The sequence below is a fragment of the Cetorhinus maximus genome, chromosome 22 (genome assembly GCF_964194155.1).
Source record: "Cetorhinus maximus chromosome 22, sCetMax3.hap1.1, whole genome shotgun sequence".
Classification (NCBI taxonomy): domain Eukaryota; kingdom Metazoa; phylum Chordata; class Chondrichthyes; order Lamniformes; family Cetorhinidae; genus Cetorhinus; species Cetorhinus maximus.
Genome location: NC_135900.1, coordinates 18,915,675 through 18,930,958, shown reverse-complemented (window position 1 = coordinate 18,930,958; position 15,284 = coordinate 18,915,675). Strand labels below are relative to the sequence as shown.

At 41.3% G+C, this 15,284-nt stretch overlaps 1 protein-coding gene across 3 annotated transcripts in view; it reads right to left on the bottom strand.

Annotated features, from left to right (window-relative positions):
• Positions 1-15,284, bottom strand: part of frs2a (fibroblast growth factor receptor substrate 2a) — a 97,168-nt gene that overhangs the window by 42,032 nt on the left and 39,852 nt on the right. The window contains exon 1 of one of the 3 annotated variants that reach the window (XM_078567896.1): positions 14,898-15,098. The exons of the other annotated variants lie outside the window; for them this stretch is intronic. The gene's annotated coding sequence lies outside the window, so the exon portion shown is untranslated. Of the gene's footprint in view, positions 1-14,897; positions 15,099-15,284 lie in introns of those variants that run through there. 3 annotated transcript variants of the gene reach the window in all.

Below are 15,284 nucleotides of genomic sequence, written 5' to 3'. Positions count from 1 at the left end.
TTTGAAACCCTGGAGGTGAACCCTTGCAGAAGAGATCTGAGAGGGAGTGTCGGTTTGGGAGAAGATTCCAGAGCAAGTTCTTGAGCTTTTATTTTCCATAATAACATTTGATGTGGCACCTTATCTAATACCTTCTGAAAATCTAAGTACAGCACATCCACCAGGTTCCCCTTTATCCACAGCACATTGACTCCTTCAAAGATCTCCAATAAATTGGTTAAACATGATTTCCCTTTCACAAAACCATGTTGACTCTGCCCGATTGCCTTGAATTTTTCTAAGTGCCCTGCCACTACTGAGGGGATACGGCACTGTTGGATGGGCCCCTTTCAGGTGACACATTATACCTGCTCTCTCAGGTGGATGCAGAAGATCCCCTGCCACTATATCGAAGAGGAGTAGGCGAGTTATCCACACTGTCCTGGCCAATATTTATCCCTTGATCAACATCATAAAAACATATTATCTGGTCATTATTAATTGGCTGTAAAGCATTTGAACATCCTTAAGCCTTGAAAGGCACTATATAAAAATACAAGTTTTTCTTCTTTTCTCATATACTGTAATTTGAAATCTTCCCAGAGAAGCATTTTAAGAAGCAAGGAATCAGTACAACCTCTTTACCTGGGAGGGCAAATTACAGGAGATTTATACAATCTTTTGCAGAAAACCACAAAGAATCATGCAATATTAGAGCACAGAAACAGTTCAGTTGGCCCATAAAGTCTCTCTCCAAGAATCACCAAGTTTATACCCACTTTCATGCTCAATCCTCAAATACCTGAATATTCCAGTTTTTATAGCCACCAGTTCCTTTTTAAAATATCAGCTGTGTTTCACAATGTGGCCCCTCAATATTTTCAATGAATTTCAGCAAAGTAATCAATCACAACGTGGATTCAGGTCACACATCAGCCATGATTTCAGTGAACGGCAGAACAGGCTCCAGGGGTTAAATGGTCTAGTCGTGTTCCTATGTTCCTAATTTTTCCTGATCATAACCATAATACTCTTGAATATCTGAAAGTAGTTCCTTAAACCCCTCAGGTCTCATGGATAAAAAAGAAACAGTTGATGTCTCTCCTTACAACTGTAATTGCTCACCTCTAGTAGCATCCTCATCAATCTATTCGCCATTACTTTTACATCCTCCTTCTCATGACGGGTTGCACAAAACATCGGCATGCTAATTTTAGACTGTGTTTATACCATGGCTTTTATGTTGATGGTATTGGATGCTCATTAATGCAAAAGTAGCTGATTAACTTGGGAGGCTACTGATTACATGGAAGATAAGGTGAGACAACTCACCAGGAACATACAAATGAGTAGGAGGCCACTCCGCCATTCAATAAGACCATGAGACCTAGGAGCAGAAATTAGGCCAATCGGCCCATCGAGTCTGCTCCACCATTCAATCATGGCTGATAAGTTTCTCAACCCCATTCTCCCACCTTCTCCCCATAACCTTTGATCCCCTTATCAATCAAGAACATATCTATCTCGGTCTTAAATACACTCAATGACCTGGCCTCCACAGCCTTCTGTGGCAATGAATTCCATAGATTCACCACTCTCTGGCTAAAGAAGTTTCTCCTCATCTCTGTTCTAAAAGGTCTTCCCTTTACTCTGAGGCTGTGCCCTTGGGTCCTAGTCTCTCTTACTAATGGAAACATCTTCCCCACGTCCATTCTATCCAGGCCTTTAAGCATTCTGTAAGTTTCAATCAGATCCCCCCTCATCCTTCTAAACTCCATCGAGTATAGACCCAGAGTCCTCAAATGTTCCTCATATGTTAAGCCTTTCATTCCTGGGATCATTCTCGTGAACCTCCTCTGGACCCTCTTCAGGGCCAGCACATCCTTCCTGAGATACGAGGCCCAAAATTGCTCACAATATTCTAAATGTGGTCTGACCAGAGCCTTATAAAGCCTCAGCAGCACAACCCTGCTTTGATATTCTAGTCCCCTCGAAATAAATGCCAACATTGCATTTGCCTTCCTAACTACCGACTCAACCTGCAAGTTAACCTTAAGAGAATCCTGGACTAGGACTCCCAAGTCCCTTTGCACTCCAGATTTCTGAATTCTCTCCCCATTTAGAAAATAGACCATGCCTCTATTCTTCCTACTAAAGTGCATGACCTCACACTTCCCCACGTTGTATTCCATCTGCCACTTCTTTGCCCATTCTCCTAACCTGTCCAAATCCTTCTGCAGCCTCCCCGCCTCCTCAATACTACCTGTCCCTCCACCTATCTTTGTATCATCTGCAAACTTAGCCAGGATGCCCTCAGTTCCTTCATCTAGATTATTAATGTAGAAAGTGAAAAGTTGTGGTCCCAACACTGACCCCTGTGGAACTCCACTAGTCACCAGCCACCATCCTGAGAAGGACCCCCTTATCCCCACTCTCTGCCTCCTGCCAGACAGCCAATCTTCTATCCATGCTAATACCTTGTCTCTAACACCATGGGCTCTTATCTTACTGAGCAGTCTCCTGTGCGGTACCTTGTCAAAGGCCTTCTGGAAGTCCAAGTAGATAACATTCATTGGCTCTCCTTTGTCTAACCTACTTGTTACCTCCTCAAAGAATTCTAACAGATTTGTCAGGCATGACCTCCCCTTGATGAAACCATGCTGACTTTGCCCGATTTTACCATGCACTTCCAAGTATTCTGAAATCTCATCCTTAATAATGGACTCTAAAATCTTACCAACGACCGAGGTCAGGCTAATCGGCCTGTAATTTCACGTCTTTTGCCTCACTCCCTTCTTAAACAGGGGGGTTACATTAGCGATTTTCCCTGACTCCAGTGATTCCTGAAAGATCACCACTAACGCCTCCGCTATCTCCTTCAGAACTCTGGGGTGTAATCCATCTGGTCCAGGTGATTTATCCACCTTCAGACCTTTCAGTTTTCGTAGCACCTTCTCCTTGGTAATGGCCACCATACTCACCTCTGCCCCCTGACTCTCTTGAACTTTGGGGATGTCACTCGTGTCTTCCACTGTGAAGACTGACGCAAAGTACCTATTCAGTTCCTCCGCCATTTCTTTGTTCCCCACTACTACTTCTCCAGCGTCATTTTCCAGTGGCCCAATGTCCGCTTTTGCCTTTCTCTTACCCTTTATATATCTAAAAATACTCTTGCAATCTTCTTTTATATTACTGGCTAGTTTACCCTCATATTTAATCTTTTCCCTCATTTCTTTTTTAGTTGTCCTCTGTTGGTCTTTGTAGGCTTCCCAATCCCCTGGTTTCCCACTGCTCTTCGCCGCATTGTATGCTTTCTCTTTAGCTTTTATGCTGTCCCTGACTTCCCTTGTCAGCCATGGTTGCCTCGTCCTCCCTTTAGTATGCTTCTTCTTCCTAGGGATGAATTTTTGCTGTGTCTCCCAAATTACTCCCAGAAACTCCTGCCATTGCTGTTCCACTGTCTTTCCTGCTAGGCTCATCTCCCAGTCAATTCTGGCCGGCTCCTCCCTCATGCCTCTGTAGTTGCCTTTATTCAACTGTAATACCGTTACATCTGATTCCAGCTTTTTCCTCTCAAATTGCAGGGTAAATTCTATCATATTATGGTCACTTCCTCCTAAGGATTCCTTCACCTTAAGCTCCCTTATCAAATCTGCCTCATTACACATCACTAAATCTAGAATTGCCTGTTCCCTAGTGCGCTCCACAAGCTGCTCCAAAAAGCCATTTCGTAGACATTTCACAAATTCCTTTTCTTGGGATCCACTACCAACCTGATTTTCCCAGTCTACCTGCATATTGAAATCCCCCATGATCACTGTAATCTTGCCTTTCTTACACACCTTTTCTATCTCCTGGTGTATCTTGTGCCCCACATCCTGACTACTGTTCGGAGGCCTGTACATAACTCCCATTATGGTTTTTTTACCTTTGCGGTTCCTCAACTCTACCCACAATTCTACATCATCTGACCCTACATCATTTCTTGCTATCGATTTAATTTCATTTCTTACTAACAAAACAACCCCACCCCCTCTGCCAACCTGCCTATCTTTTCGATAGGATGTATATCCTTGGAAATTTAGCTCCCAGTCCTGATCCTCTTGCAGCCATGTCTCCGCAATGCCCACCACATCATACCTGCAATTTCAATCTGCGCCACCAGCTCATTTACCTTATTTCGTATTGTGCGTGCATTCAGATACAACACCTTCAGTCCTGTATTTCCCGTCCCCTTTCTATTGTCATCCCTTTATTTGATATACTTGAAGTTAGATTCCAAGCCCTTTCCAAACACTCTGTCCTATTTTGTGTTCTGGAGACTTTAATAGCCTCTCCTGGGCTCTCCTTTCTTTTCAGTTTTTTCATAATTTTCCATGAAGTTGAATCCACCCCCAACACGCTAACCTGCTGCTTTGTTTCCCATTAGTCATGCTTCTTGGAGTTTTACCCTTCCCTCACCCTCCCCCCCCCACCCCCCAAACTTTCAAGTTTAAAGTCCTGTTGACCACCCTATTTACCCTTTACGCTAGAACATTGGTCACAGATTGGTTCAGGTGGAGACCATCCCAACGGTACAGATCCCTCCTGTTCCAATACTGATGCCAGTGCCTCACAAAATGGAACCCCTCCTTCCCGCACCACTCCTTTAGCCACGTGTTTACTTCCCTTATTCTCACATCCCTATGCCAATTTGCACGTGGCTCGGGTAGTAATCCGGAGATTATAACCCTTGAGGACCTGTTCTTTAAGTTAGTTCCTAGTTCATGATATCACCAAACAGGTCCTCTTTCCTAGTCTTACCTATGTTATTTGTCCCGACGTGGACCACAACAACTGGATCCTCCCCCTCCCTCTCCAATATCCTTTCAAGCCGGTCAGAGATGTCCCTCACCCTGGCACCGGGAGGACAACATAGCATGCGGGACTCTCGATCCTGCTTACAAAGGAAGCTATCAATTCCCCTAATTATAGAATCCCCAACAACTACCACTTGTCTTTTTGCTCCCCCCTCTTGAATGGCCTCCTGTGCCACAGTGCCGTGGTCAGCTGGCTCATCCTCCCTACAGCCCTGTTCCTCATCCACACAGGGAGCAAATACCCCGTATCTGTTGGACGAGGTCAAGAGCTGAGGCTCCTCTGTTCCTGAACACAGGATCCCTCTACCTGCCTCACATGCAGTCACACCCTGCTGACCCTGACCACTGACCGGACTTGAGGTACTTAATCTACCAGGTGTGACCGCCTCCTGATACATGGCTGATCTGATTGTAACCTCAACCCCACATTCCTGCCTACCCCGCCGATAACCTTTTACCCTCTATCTAGCTCTGCCTTAAAAATATTACAATACTCTGTTTCCACTGTCTTTTTAGGAAGAGAGTTCCAAAGACTCACTACCCTCAGAAGAAAAATTTCTCCTCACCATTGTCTTAAATAAGTGACCCCATTATATTTAAACAGTGACCCCCTAGTTCTAGATTCTCCCACAGGAGGAAACATCCTCTCCACATCCACCCTGTCAAGGCTCCTCAGGATCTTAAAGGTTTCAATCAAGTCTCTTACTTTTCTAAATTCCAGCAGATACAAGCCTAGCCTGTCCAACCTTTCCTCATATGTATCATACTGGTTTCAGTCCTTAAAAAAAAATGCAAAATATATCCCACTTTAAAAAACTGTTTTCATGCTTAGTTTAGCACTGCCTGCCCTAGTGCAGGGATTACCGCCGGCTGCATGAGACCCAACAGTAAACATAACAAGGTTTTCTACGGCTAATGGCCTGGCAGCTGGCATTGGAGGATCCACCAGGTCTATCTTCAGATTGTAGTCTGCTGCGCAAGCCCTATGTATCAGGAACCATTGTTCTCATGGTTCACCATGTGTCACACACAGCATAAAGTAACTTCAGACAGATCCTCACTGTCAAGAACAGTGTCAGTTGCAAAAGGGTAGCAGTGTTTCCAAAGTTGCAAAAAGGCACTGGGGCACCACATTTAGCGACCTCTGATGCTTATCCAATCAACGCTATAACTTGCACCCTGAGGATGAGAATGAATTGACATCTGACAATTATTTAGCAAAATTCTTAGGAGCTGTGACCAACCCCAATAATACAAGATTCTGTCTTTATAAGGGACAGCTGCTACCCATAATCTGAAAAAACTCTTGTGCTTCTTAATTTTGTGTATAAGATTTATCCTTGAGACAAATGGCGCAGCACACTCAGTCCAGCAGTGGCATCTCTGCGAGTTAATACTGATCATAACAGGTCCATACATTTGAATCTTGATACTCATGTTCCTCATGAACTTAATACTCATAAGATTTACAATGCTGATATATATTGACAGTACAGCCAGGAACAAACCTTACGAAAACTGTCTTCCAAGCACAAAGCTGGCAGATGAACTATTACTGCTTTTCATATCCTTCCTCCATTCTGTCCTCTTCATGGATTCATGAGAATTAAATCCCAGAATGTTTTAGCTCTGCTTGCTTTATTCTTGTGCATACCAAAGTGTAAAAATTGTCCTTATCGACTGCCAGCAGTATTCAGGCTATTGTAATATCATTCACTATTAGCAAATTCAACCAACAAAGCACCTTTGGGGGAAAGAAAAATCATATACTTTACAACCATATATTGTCTGCAATGACTAGATTAACACATTTTTACTGTCTCAATATCTTAATCTACAGGCCTCCTGTAGGATTGTAACAGTGAATGTGTAGCTTAATTTAGCACACACAAACAGAATTACTATCCATTCCCAGTCAGTTTACATAGGTATGCTTTTATTTGGATACACTTAATGAACAACAAATCAAACCCTAAACTGAAAGTAACTACTGCTTTGGTCTCAGTCAAGACCAGTAACTCTATTAAGAAATCCAAAATCCCAGTTATTTACTGAAAGAGTGAAACCACAAGCTTCCATGTTTTAAACAAAAGAATTTTTACTATATGAGAGCAAAACAAAGTAAATACTAAATACAATCTTAGCTAACCCTAAAACCCAGAATCAACGCAAGTTAAACATGAATTAACAGGCAAATTGCAGTCAAATATAAACTATAAATTACCTGTACACATTAAATAGCAGATACAAATAGGACAGTTCTTATAAATTGGCTCAGCTGTCCAGTCAGCGTATAGGTCAATCTCAGTCACAAAGTCCTTCAAAACTCTGGCTTCCTCAAAGAATTTCAGCTCCTCTTCTTCTAGGGTTTAACCTGGTCCTCAGCCGACAACCAACCAGAGGTCCACCATCACGGTCTTCACGAAAAATGACAGACGCCTGCAGAACCTCCTCAACTCTGCTTACAATGATCTGGATGGTGTAGATCCAGCATTGTTATCTTTAAGTCACAGAAACAGTTGCAGCAACTATATCCTTGTTTATTCTGTTTCTGGATCTAGCCTCTGTCTTCTTCAGCCTGCTTGCACTGCACCACTGGACTCATTACCATCTACTGAACTCTGATGGCTCTGTCTCCTTTTATATGGTTTCATACAGTTTCAATCTTCTCAAAAGCTTTGGTTTCCAATCTCAGTTTTAGTCTTAGTTTCCTTGGAAACTGGAAGGCTGTATTTCCTTTCTCAGTTTCCTTCTTCAGTTCCCTTTTTTACTTTTCTTTTTCAATTAGGGTCTGTTTTTAAAAAATACACACTCCTAAACCACAGATTCCAACACACTACCAATTCATAATTAAAATAATGGTCAGGATTTCACCTTGGATCCAGCAAGTGCTGAGCCTCTGGATCTGGGTGTCTCATCCACTTGGGCTTTTGTTTTAGAATTAAAAGGGTTTTATCCCCTGGTTGGTTTTTCACCTAAACATTCATTTAATGATAATTATTTGACCACACCTACATTATATACAATCACTTTTATCATCTGTTCATCCAAGCCCTGCAGCATTCCACGTATAGCTGGAGTTTTAGTCTGGAGCAGCCACAGTTCCAGCTTCAGCCAACAAAGCACCTACTGTTTTCCTAATGATGGCCAAAATTCTTCAAAATGCTAAAAAAGGCATCGAGAGGGTTGCAAACATGCACCATAATGCTACCAATACCATAGCATTTTTCAGCTGCAATCATTTCCATAATGTTCAAAGGCTTCTACACTGGCCACGTTTTCACAGCTGTGTGCTGTCAAAATGCAGCAGATTATTAATTTGTTAAAGTCTTTGGCAACAGCGTGGTACTGAAATTAGAGTAATCCAAACTCTCCAGAATACTACCATTGAAGGGAGGCTGAGAGACATTTCCTTCTTTTGGCTCTGCAGAGTTACTTCATTATTTTGAGCAGGAGCTGTACTTGTATGCTAATCTCACAAGATTCATTAAGGGTATCTGTTAAAAATTGTGGTCTGATAATTGCACCAAACTGGAATGGTCTAAGGTTGTTAACTTAGTTAGCAAGCGACTACACCATGTGTAACTTCATTCATTGACCCTTTCACCACCACATTCCACAGAACGTACTGAAGTTTGGCTTCAAAGCAGTGATTTGTAGGTCAAACGATTAAACACAGTAACCATTTTATTTAGAGACACTGTATTAATAAATATGTGGAAAAACCAAAAGGTATCTTGGCAACATTTAAATTCCACAGAGTACATGGTGCTAGTAAATCTATTCAAATATGTCATGGGCTCATTTAACAAATACAACAGAAAGAGCATCTTGAAGCTCCTTTTGTCTTTTCCATTATGTGGTGGAATGAACTCTGACCTGCTGTCTTGCCTTCAATAGCAAAAACACGAATATTTCAAATCCTTTTCAGCGGTACTCAGGTTAATCTACAGAGATTATGTCATAGGCTTGAAAATGTTGACACATTACTCTTCTCTTTTACAGCACCTAAAGCAATTTCTAAATATAAAACTGTACAGTATTACATTAGCATTTTTTTGTCTTCAAGCACAAGCCATTTTCTTCCCCTACCTCAGTCATTTGCATTTTCATAGCTGCAAAAGGGTTTGGTACGCCAGCAGTTGTTTGTTTTGTATCTGTCAAGAAACATTTTACTAGCCAAGAAAGCAGCAATGTTCAGAAGGCCAGGTCTGAGAAAAATCTTCTATTACGATTTCACCAGATTTGTCCAAAGAGAGCAGATCTTGGTACAATATAAATAACAGCTTTGACCTTTACGGCTACAAATGTGTACATGTGTTGAACAGTACAGTACTTAGGTACACTTCAATACAGGCAATCACCTGCAGTGATTCCTGCCCAAGGATCTATCCTTGACCCTCTATTTCTCATCTACATGCTATGCCTTGGAGACATCATCTGAAACACGTTCCACATGTATACTAATGACACTAGCTCTACCTCACCACCAGCAGACATTTCCTTTAACTGAATATCAGGAAGACGAAGCCATTATCTTCAGTCCCCACCACAAAACTCCAAACATAGCCACCAATTCCATACCTCTCCCTGGCAACAGTCTGAGGCTCAACCGAACTCATTCACAATCTTGAGACCATAGCTGGCCCTAACGTGAGCTTCCAACCACATATCCTCGCCATCGCCAAGACCACCTACTTCCACCTCTGTAACATTACCCCATTTTCAGCTCCTTTGCTGCAGAAACCCTCATTTAGGCCTCAATTACCTCTAGTCTTGACTACGTGACTATTCCAATGCTGTCCTGACTGCCCTCCTATTTTCCTCCTCCATAAACTCTAGTTCATCCATAACTCTGCTTCCAGTATCCTAATTCTCACCGTCCTTTTCACCCACCACTCCCATACTCACTGACCTACCCTGAAGTGTTCCTGTTAAAATTCTCAGCCTTATTTTCAAATCCTTCTCTGATTTCACCCCTCTCTTTAACCTCCTCTAGCCCTACAGCCCTCCAAGTTTTTGCACTCCTCTAATTCTAGCCTTTTGTATATCCACTATTTTAGTCACTCTACCACTGACAGCTGTGCTTTCAGCTGTCGAGGTCCTAAACTCTGGAATTCCCTCCCTACACCTCTCCTGCCTCCATTAAGATGCTTCTTGAAACCAAGCTTTTGGTCACATGTCCTGATATCTCCTTATGTGGCTCAGTGTCAAATTTTATTTAATAACATTCCTATCAAGTGTCTTAGAACATTCTACTTCATTAAAGTTGATATAAAACTGCAAGTTGTGAATGTAGCATTATAATAATTTGAAAAAACATGCTTTACCAATATGATAAAGGTTTGGCACAGTATATACACACATACATACACACATATTAAATGACAAAGTTGTATATCGCTAGAGCATCTCAAACTAAACCAAAAAAACATAAATGTTGAAGACTAAGTGGTACAATTAGTTCGACACTGGCCTTTCCTCTTTTCAAAAATGTTTGAATCTAGCCCCAGCTGATTGAATGAAAGTCTTCCCTATCTAGCTGTGTGAGTTGAATATGAAGAAAGTTCAGACATATTAGTCCAATTCTTACTGCACAACACTGCCCCTATTTACAATCTCAGGGGTACATGACAACTTTGTGAGCGACATGGAAAAATGTCACTCAGATGCGGTAGCGGGGTGTTCTTTTGAGGGTAGTATTAAGGCTTACTGATGCAAGAGTTGCTGAGGGATTTTCACTCTGCTTTTAACTGTGCAAGGCTTTGGAGTACCAGATGCTTGAAGTGGAAAGTATTTCATTCCCGAGCATCATCAGTTTTCACCATCACATAAATCAGATCAGATTTTTTCACAAATAGATTTAAAAACCATGAATCATAATTTAAAATCATTAGGCATTGGTGATAATATGCAGGATTGCCTGAATAATTAGTAACAATTTAAAGCAAAAACACACAGCCGGTTTGAACTAGAATCAGTACTCCAAACAACAGTCTTGACCTAAAATGGGTTTAGCACAACACCATGATAACTTGAGTTTAATTTTACAAATGTAATGGTAGGAGGCCCATCCATTTTATTTCTGGTCCATATGGACTTCTCAGGCCACTTAGCTCTTGTGGGCAAGAGAGCAAGAGAGTGGTTTCTGAGCTTGTAGAGGGGTTCAGAATGAAGCTAAGATTCTCCCCATAACAGTGTGTGATATTGGGGTTCGGCAACAGTGAGTTGTGCTGAAAGGTGTTGGTACTTCAGCAAGCTGTGTCACCTTGACTTCCTAGAAATACCTCCACTTCAAAATTATGGCAAACCACAGGTAAGGAATTTAACATCTTTAATTTCTAGTCTAATTATTTCCCTTATTTTACTTTTCTCTTCCGATATACTTGTCTGCACCGAAACAGTTTTGTGCCATTTTTTGTCCACTTCGAAGAACCATGCTTAGGAAATGTTTTATTTTCTGTTAGCACTAATCATCAGCTAGCACTGCAGTAAGAATAATTGTTCCTGGGCTCAGAAATAAATCAATACACTTGAAAGTACCTCTACAAAAGCACTTTCATTGGGAAACTATTTTTGATATTTGATACAGTGCAGCCGTTCAGTCTGCAACTTTGCAAAATGCTCGATTTAAATTAATTTCAGACCTCAATTCAACCATCATTTAGGTCACCGCTGTGACTGTTTTCTCCTTAAAGATTCTTAGTCACCATCATCTTGCTGTGCCTGCAACACTTGGCACATTTTACAAACTGGTGTGCAGTTTTGGTCCAAATGGAATTTTTAATGTCAAGATTACGTGGCAAAAAACAGTTTGTATTATGGCTGATCAGCCATTTTGAAATGCTGAGATTTGAATTAGTCAAATCTCATGACGTCTTCTTCATAAACTAAGTGAAGTGTGATGGGATGCATATGCATAGGATTGGCCTGCATCATGCAAAGGCTCCCACTATCGGGAACAGCTACATCTACAGGACCAAGAAAGCTTGTTTCTTTCAATATTCTGCCAAGACTGACGAGGGGTGCTACTAATTCAGAGATGAAATGTTTCCAGTACAAGAATAGGGGACGAACAATGGGCCTGCAATCAATAGAATAAATATTTGGTCAGGAAAGGTGACTGAAATGCCTGACACTTGGGAAGATCTAGCCATCCACTCACTCAAACAGTGCTATAAGCCAAAGATATATTAGGCCACATCTTCATGGGATGCGGCTCAAGTGTTGAAACACAGGAGCAGTGTACAATCCCCAATCCTTCAGGCCAAACCTTGATGCACACACATCAGAGCTGGTGTAGGATTAAGGGTATCTGGGTCAGTACTTTATGAGGGAGGGGTGCTGACGGTTTCAAATGAATTGTGGTGGCTAGGTAAAACTTCTAAACTGCCAAATTAGCAGCACCACTGGATTATTCTTATACCATTTCGGGGAACTTCTTCATGTTTCCCTTCACCAAAATGGCTTTTGCTACTTTCTAAAACTGCCGACTGAGAGGTTCATGGAACAGTTCAGGGTGATTTTTTTCTGGAAAAAGTATCATGCTCCTTCCAAACGATCAACCTGAGATCATGCATTAAGCTTGCCACTGGGCAGTCAACTGACTCCTTTACTGCCACTCACAGGTCACTTAGTTAATGGTAAATAGCACAGACAACTTTCAAAAGCAAAATATGGAACACTTAGCCAGCATAGTTTTATCTCTGAAAGCTTAAACTTAAAATTCTTGTGGGTATGGTTCAAAAGTTAACTATGTTCGCCCACATTTATCACTGGATTCAACTGCAGCTTTCTTTGCTCTGGCCACAGTGACATGAGTATCAGGAATGTGATTATACCACCACCTGTCAATGCTAGAAAGTTGCTTTTTAACAGCAGGAAAGACTTAGTGAGAGTTACACAGCAAACCCAATATGTGTTGGATATTGATTCTTCAATTTGCGCTCACATTAAAATTTAAGAACATTTAAACAAAGTCAACATATATACAGTGTGGAGTTTCAGCAACCAGGACTTATGCTTTCGTTCTTTTCACTCCCCATGACAGCAGACCTGTAACTCATTTGCCGTGCAGCTTGTGACTAATTAGCCATGACATCACTTTATCGGAACCTAACATTTTGCAAGAATGATTTACAGACCACAGTTAAAGCAAGGTATATATTGGGAGTGTGATTATATCATAGAATCATAGAATATGATGGAGGCAGTAACATTAAACTTGTATTTTGTAATGAAGTACTTCTGATGCTTGTGCTTTCATCAAATGACCAAGGAGCGTCGTCAGTCAGTCACCAGGTGAAGACTATTCAACAAAATTACACAGTCCAGCTACAACAACAGTCTCTGTCTGGTTGCAGTGAATAAAAGCCAGCTTTTAAAGAAAGTGTGCTGTCAGCCTGCCGGTCCATTTGAGAGAAAAAAAATACTATAACCACACACAAGCCCCACTGCACAGACTTGTAGTTTCTGCATTACACCCACACAGCTTTCTTTGACTGTGTGATTAGAAGGGCTGATGCATGATCACACCAAATTCCTTCCTTCAGCTCACACATCAAGAACTTGCCCTCTTGGCTGCATTCTTTTTCTAACAACCACAGTAACCTTAGCAACCAAGCACTCCTATTATGACCAGCTGGTCTTTTAAAGCTGTCTATGCTAGCATCTGAACTTTTGTATCACTTCAAACAGGGCCAAGAGTTTACTTCAACTCCCACATCATTTTTTTCTAAAACTAGACAGCGGCCTAGTTTAAGCCAAGCTTGGGTCACAATTGACACCAAAAGGAAAAGGCTGCATCTCCTTAAATCTTGGGTCAGATGTAATGCCCTGCTACATAGATTGTGCATGCAGTTGTGTTTAGCTTGGAACCGAATTGCTGGGAAAATAAAAGATGCCAGGATGAGAGATTATTGGCAAATTTTGTTCTCTGCCTATTCCTTATGGCAAAGTAAACTCTCAAATTAACCCCATGTTAACACTGCTACCAGAGTAGCCTGAACCTTCCACCACATTGTTAAAAATGAATTCCAACTGTTTCGGAGGTTTGCGAGTGTTGCTTGAGCAGGCTTCACCAGGACAAACTGGAGGCCTGTTGGTTTCAAAAGGTATAAAAGGCACATTCACAGTCTTGAAGTGCAGACACCCAGCTCCGCCTCGGCAAATGAGCCTCAGCTCCAGAAGCTGACGGCAGCTCGGTCGCTTAAAAACGTGGTTGGATGGATCGACTGTTGGGATAAGCAAGGTCAATTTTACTTGTGCAAATTCATGGAGCCAGCATTTACGTTCCATGGGTTTCTATACAAAAGCAAAGCCCAGCAACTCTGGAGTCTGACTTTTAAAGCAAGAAAGCAATGAACGGTGCTTGCTCTGTGGAAGCAGGGTGCAGTGATGGCATGACAGTAAAAGCAGCTGAAGTTATAGAATTGCACTTGGTCTTGAACAGAAAATCTCTCAATACTTGACGTGCAATTCCTATTAACGGAAATTAACTGGACAGTGATCAAATAGAATCATAAATCTATGAATATCACCTTGGTCATCAACACTCCCTCAATGTTCTGCTTAAAATGAGAAAGAGTCACTGTTTGTAATAATTTGTAAATAACAGCAGCTGCTTTTTACAACAAATCTCGTCCAAGTTCTATTTATGTAAACTCTGGACTGAGTTGACCACACTGTACAAACTAACAGGAAAAACTTATTGGAATTCATGATGTATTATTGGAAGTTCATTTTATTTTGCTCAATTTTTCCCTCCTTCCTTGCCCCCGTACTATTTTGACTATTTATATGAAATTGTGCCGAATATATACAACTCATTCCATACTGTTTTCTACTTCAAGTCTTCATTTAAATCGGAATGCAAATTCATTAGGAAAATTACTCATTAACTAAGTAATTGCAGGTTACATAAGTAAACATACTGTATGGCAAAATGCTATTGTAAAAACAGCTTAAAAGACACACAGCTAAGACAGGAAAGCGTACATCACACACTCCAACTATAATCAAAAACAAATGACAACTTTATTAAAAAAAAAACTGGTTTACCTAAGCAAGTGCTAAGACCTGAACCGCTGACTGACTGACTTCCATTTTGCCACACATGCTGTTTGACCTGCTGAGTATTTCCAGTCTTTTTTCTGTTTTTGCTGTCCAAATTCTAGCATCTGTGGTATTTTGCTTTCTGTTTAAGTGTTGCAACCAATTTATTTTGTAGGAAAATAGCTGCCGTTGCTCTGACCACGTCTGAAACTATTAAGGCTGTGACTCAAATCTTCTTCAGATCAAATCCAAAGTTATGTACGGCTAAAGTATGCAACACTACAAGGATGGTGTCATTAGCAGCTGCCTGTTCCAATTAATTGAATGGAGGTACAGTATACTCCACATTCCATGGGCAACCAATCCAACCAGAGAAAATATGATCAAACAATA